Below are 6,447 nucleotides of genomic sequence, written 5' to 3' on the forward strand. Positions count from 1 at the left end.
GAAGTGCAGGTAGGGCGGGCTTTTGAGAGGGAGCTATAAATAGAGGCGTTCTAAGCACTTGTAGCCGTTGTGCTCAGCGGCGCGCTCGCTGTAGGGTGCGTTGTCTTGATGTCCATTTTTGTGACTTATTTTCTTGGTAGTTCTTTTTTTTATTAAAAACCACTGTGCGCTTTTGTAGTAATCTGTTCTAAAAGCAAGAGCCCCACAGGTGGCGTCCCTCACTCACGGGGACTAAACGTGGTGCTGGCGTGGGTAGGGTTGCCAGCCATGCGGTTTTTAACCAGACCACCTGGTCGAAAAGGGACCCTGGCAGCTCCAGTCAGCACCACTGACTGGGCCGCTAAAAGTCCAGTTAGGCAGGCTAAGGCAGGCTCCATGCGGCTCCTGCAAGCGGATGGCATTTCCCTCTAGGCGCAGGGACTGGGATGATCAGGGAAGCTCCGCGTGCTGCCCCAGTGCCAGCTCCACAGCTCTCATTGGCTAGGAACCGTGCAGAGCTGCCTGGCCCCTCCACCAGGGGCCGGTTATGCCAGTCGCTTCCAAGAGCAATGGAGCCAGGGCAGGCAGGGAGCCTGCCTTAGCCCTGCTGTGCCGCTGCCTGAGGTAAGCACAGCCCAGCTGGAGTCTGCCCCCTGCCCCAGCTTGGAACCCCAAACCCCTGCCCCAACCCTGAGCCCCCTCCCAGAGCCTGCACCCCAACCACCTGCCCTGAGCCCCCTCCTGGAGCCCACACCCCTGCCCCAGATCAGAACCCACCCCGCACCCAAACTTCCTCCTGGAGGCCACACCCCCTCCTGCACCCCAGCTCTGAGCCCCATTCTGCACCCAAACTCGCTCCCTGAGCCTGCATCCCAACCTCCTTCCCTAGCTCTGGGCCCCTGCCTGCACCCTGAACCTCCTCTCCCAGCCCGGAGCCCCCTCCCACACTCCAAACCCCTAAACTCCAGCTCAACCCCAGAGCCCACAGCCCCAGCCAGAGCCTGCACCCCCTCACACCTCCCCAATCTTATGAGCCTGCTCCCCCACCCCAGCCTGGAGCCCCCTCCTGCACTCTGAATCCCTAATTTCTGCCCCCACCCTGGAGCCCCCACCCCCTCCTGCACTCCCACCCCCTGCCTCAGCCTAGTGAAAATAAATGAGGGTGGAGAAGAGCGAGTGACTGAGGCAGGGGCTGGAGTGAGTGGGGGGCGGGGGGCTTAGAGAAGTGGCGGGGAAGGCACGGGGCAAGGGTGTTTGGTTTTGTGCAGTTAGAAAGTTGGCAACCTTAGGCTTGGGGATGACCAAGCCTATAGCTGTGGTGTCCATCCACAGTGTTTTTGCCCCAGTCACTGGGGCAGGTAGGTGCCTGTATCCTGCCCCAGGATGTAGGTGCCTGCATCCTGCCCCAGTGCCACAACTGCTACACCTATTTCAACCTCTTAAGTGTCCCTTTGGTGGGTGAGTGGCGTTGACCTGTAGCATGGGTGCAGGACACAGGGAGACCAGTAATTTGGTAGCATTGTATCTTGACTCACCTTGAGCCCATGGGAAGGATAGATGGTATCCACTGGTACATTCAAATACAATGCAAATCTCTTGAAGTATTTTTGAGTGCCACCAAGGAGTCATCTCTGGCAAGGGATGATATACCAGTGCCCAGAGAGTGGGTAATATGCTTCTGAGGTATGTTAGTCATCTCTCTTCAGTTTGGTGGTGGAATTGAGAGCTTTCTTCAACCCATCACTGTGTCAGACTTGCTCAAAGCGTGTGTGTCCGGGATAAGTCAGTCGCTTCTTATACCTACGCAGGAGAATCTGTACATGGTAAGACAGGAGCCATAGAAAGGCTTCAGGCCTATTTGCAGTTTTTCAGTTTCTTTCCAAAGAAGGTTTAAATATAGCACAGTATGTCAGTAAGTGTTCAGTCTTTATCCAGTTTACTGCAGTTTGTTGTTTCTTTTCAGAAAATAGGATTGCTCTATATATATATCACAAAATACAAATCAAATTTGTATATGATGGCTTTTTATAGTTTTATATATATTTTTGTTCTAATATTGTACAAGCATGTCTTTACCTACAAGACCCCACCTACCTGACAAATACAACCAGGAGAGGGGACTCATCTGGTGGTCCCCAAACTCACTTACTACATATTTTCATTTTATATATAGTGTGTTCTGTAACCATACTAAAGCCTTGGACATATACAAAACGCATTCAGAAGGGCAGCCTCACCGGGATAATGATTAGCAGTGGGAGAGGGTTGCTGTTTTTCCTAACCTGGAAGAATCTGTTAGAAAAGTAAAGTTATAATTTATGGCTGGAGCATTATATGAACCTGCCAGTAAAAGTTTTGATGTATACTTGTTTGCTTTAACCTTTTATAGGTAAAAAGGGCACAAAAGATTTTTAATAAGAATAATACTATGCTACCGTATAGTCATGAGTCAATTTGTAACAGAAGAGGTTTACTCTGTAATCACTTTGAGAACTATTCTAAAAGACAATTGATAAAGAGTTATGGAGTGCCAAAAATAGAAATGTTGGTTGAAACTTGACAAAACAAAACAAGTGCATTTACCTGAACTTTGGCAAAGAAGATAAAGGCAAAACACTTTATAATTTCATGGGATGACTGAAGACATCATAGGATGTATAAACCAGAAACATTTTCAGTAATTGAGTAATAAGAATAGAAGTGTTTATCTGATATTTATATGTGGAGTGTTTATTTTCTGGGAAGGATCCATTTTATTAAGTATATTTTTCCCAAGGAATGGAAAGAGAATAACCTTCAGGTGAAAATGTTTTAAATTGTATTAAATGTCCCATGTCTCCTGGTAGATCATAACCAGAACAAGCCAGTTGTTGGTCATCTTGATGCCTAAAAGGGAACCTTACTTGTGTTCAACAGGTTGTTACAGTGTTTGTGTCTGAGCGTGTGAACTAGAACAATTTTGGAGGAAACTATGTAACGGAGAACAGTAAGGTTGAGGTCTATTCCTGTATACATGTAATATCCCCCCTTTGGCTTTCTGTCTCTGTCAAATAGATTAATATACATTTGTAATTTCACTGGTCTAATATATTTTATAATTTCACTTCAAGTTTATGTCTATCTTTCATAGTACACCAGTGGTTCACTTCCTTGTGGTAGAGTCCAGATCTTATTAATTTTGGGTCATGTTTTTTTTTTATGATAAATATATTTTAAAGTATTGTGAGCAGTGCTGTTCTACATGGTTCTTCATTCATGTTCATAAGAAATTAATCCACTTCATCAATACCTCTGCTCTATCATAGTTATCATACCCAAGTTTTTAGAAGTGCTTTTATATAGCTATTACAAGTTTTGTCCAGAGTTCCCAGAGCACTGAAATCCTCTATTTATGCACAGAACAGTATTCATCTCCAATGTGTCTTTACTGTGGTTTGGAGGCATCACGCTAAGCAATACACCAGATACTATGATTTATAGGGCTTGAAAATAGATGAGTCTGCAGGGCCATTCAGGTTTTGGTCTTCCTGCAGAGAATATTGATGATGTGCTAATTATAGTGCCAGTGTGACATCTGTCCTTTGAGAACTAGAGTGAGACCACTAACTCGTATCTGATGAAGTGAGCTGTAGCTCACGAAAGCTCATGCTCAAATAAATTGGTTAGTCTCTAAGGTGCCACAAGTACTCCTTTTCTTTTAACTCGTATAAGCCAGTCAGGGCCCAGATCCACAAAGGGACTTAGACACTGTTCTCAATCCCAGTTTTAGGCACCACTGTGATCCACAAAATCCCTGCTTGGCTGCCATCTTACCCTGTAGGTACATAAACTCATTCGGTGCCTAAAAATTTTTGCTGTAAAAGCTCTCTGGGCATCTATATTTCTGCCTCTGGTCATGCACACTGCTACCTCATTCTAGGCATCCAGATACCAATCTCATGCCTAAACCCCTACATCAGTGGTGCCCAAACTTTTCCTCTTGTGCCCCACCTTACCAGTAATGGAATATGTCTGCACCCCCTGGGCGGGAAGCAGAGTTGCAGCCAGGCTGGGGGCTGGAACTGGAGCCACAGGAGGGAGCAGGGCCAGAGGCTGAGAATGGGGGCTGGTGGCCAAGCAGGGGCTGAGGGCCCATGTCTGAGCAGTGGCCTGAGGCCAGGAATGTAACGGGCTGGGGACAGGGCTGGGACTGGGACAAAACTGGGGGCAGAGCGGAGCTGGGTGGCATTCTTTCCCCCCCCCCCCCCGCCTTAGGGGCTGGCCCAGGCCCTGCTGTGCACCCCCGGACATTCCTGGCATGCCCCAGTTTGGAGACCACTGCCCTACATCATCTGCAAACCAGGGGAATATAGGCATTCCCCCATTTATCTTGCTTATGTGGGGCCTGATTTGGTAAGCACCTACCAGATCAGGGCCCATTCAAAATCTGACTCATGGTGTTGGTGCCATCTCCCTTATAATTTTTAAGCCAGGGGTTAGAGTACTCACTGGGGATGTGGGAGATCTGGGTTCAATTTACTCCTCTGTCTGATGGAGGAAAAAGACCCCTTTTCGTATCCTGTCTCCCACCTCTTAGGATAATCGTGCCTTAATCCCGGTGATGTTCTCCCTCATTTTTTCTGTTGAAGCCATTATTCAGGTGCTTAAAGTTAGGCATATATTTAAGTAGTTTGCTGAATTAGGGTCTCAGTGGGTATAACCTACACTATATCCATTCTATCAAGAAAAGGGTCTTACTGGCTTTAGACTTCCAATTACGCTCACATAGAAGAGGAAGCTTTTTTCTAGTGGTTGGAATACAGGACTGGAAATTAAGAATTTTGGGTCCTATCTGTGTTACATACCAGTTCTACCACAGACTTCCAATGAGGCAAATCACTTAGGCCTGATTTTGCAAAGCTGAAGGTGAAAATTCTCATGTGGGAAGTGCAAGGAACAGAAGCAGTACCACGTGATATTACTAATCTGATCAACCAGAACTAAACACCATAATTCAAATAATAAATGTAAACTATTCAGTGCTCTAGGAAGATGCTTTGCAATCAATTCTTTTTTTTTTTAAGTACCACAAATTTCTGAATGATTTCAAATAATGAGTAAACAGGAGAAAATCTCAATCTTTTTTCAGTATTCTGTGATTAGAAAACAAATTTGAGTTAGTTGGATAAATTATTAATTACAAATCATTCACCCTGGTCCAGTAAAAATGCCTTTCCATTTCATTCAGGTTCTTTACTTTTTGTTCCCTAGGTTATTTCTCACTTCTTACAAATAAAAGCTGCTTCCTACATGAATTGCTTCAGGAAGAGAGATACAATTTGTACATGTTTTCTAGGGAGAGACAATCTTATGCATTCACCCATAACCAGTTATGGCTATGGCCCCAATCCAGCAATTGAACCCATACAAACAGATCTTAGTACCACACAGAGCACCAGTGAAGTCAATGCTAGGTAACTGGATCCGGCTTCAGAATTGAGGCCCATAATATAAAAATAATTTAAAATCAGGGACTCTCTGTAGGTTCTTTTGGCTGTCTCATGCTGTAGCATTTAATCAGTCTAATGGTTTCCATTTAGTTTTTTCTTTACTTTTAATTTCTGGAACAAAGTACAGTGGCTTGGTCAGATTTTAGCAGAATGAATCATAGGAACTGGTTCTTGGACCTTTACCATCTTAAAAATTAAATTGCAGAAGAAATAATCCAATGTAGCATTTTTAATTTTTTGTTCTTTGCTTTATATGTGGACAGTTTTAAAAACTTGTTTTGAATATTTATTTAATCTATTTTACATAGAAATGGCACTTCTTTGTTAATGGAGGACATCATTTATCAGTTGAACTGTAAATATGTTTAATTACATGAAAAGATAAGGTGAATGTGTTAACCGGCTAGGCAGGTCACTATTACAACACAAACCCTCTAGCACGTCAATAGCATAGGGAGCTAGTATTTGCCCTTAAACTCCCTTCCAGTACAGATTCTTCCCCTCCTTCCCCCCCCCATTCCCGTATCTATCACCGGAAGTAATAATGACTCTTAAAGTACTAGGAGGTAAATATAGAGGTACAAACAGAACAAGGTTTATTAAACAAAGAACCCCACAACCAATAAGAGTGAACAAGCAATATCTATTCAGGGGACACCATCAAAGGGCCTAATAACATCAGCCACGCTATCAGAGGCTCGTTCACCTGCACATCCACCAATGTGATATATGCCATCATGTGCCAGCAATGCCCCTCTGCCATGTACATTGGTCAAACTGGACAGTCTCTACGTAAAAGAATAAATGGACACAAATCAGATGTCAAGAATTATAACATTCATAAACCAGTCGGAGAACACTTCAATCTCTCTGGTCACACAATCACAGACATGAAGGTCGCTATCTTCCAACAAAAAAACTTCAAATCCAGACTCCAGTGAGAAACTGCTGAATTGGAATTCATTTGCAAATTGGATAC

The sequence above is a fragment of the Eretmochelys imbricata genome, chromosome 4 (assembly GCF_965152235.1).
Source record: "Eretmochelys imbricata isolate rEreImb1 chromosome 4, rEreImb1.hap1, whole genome shotgun sequence".
NCBI lineage: Eukaryota > Metazoa > Chordata > Testudines > Cheloniidae > Eretmochelys > Eretmochelys imbricata.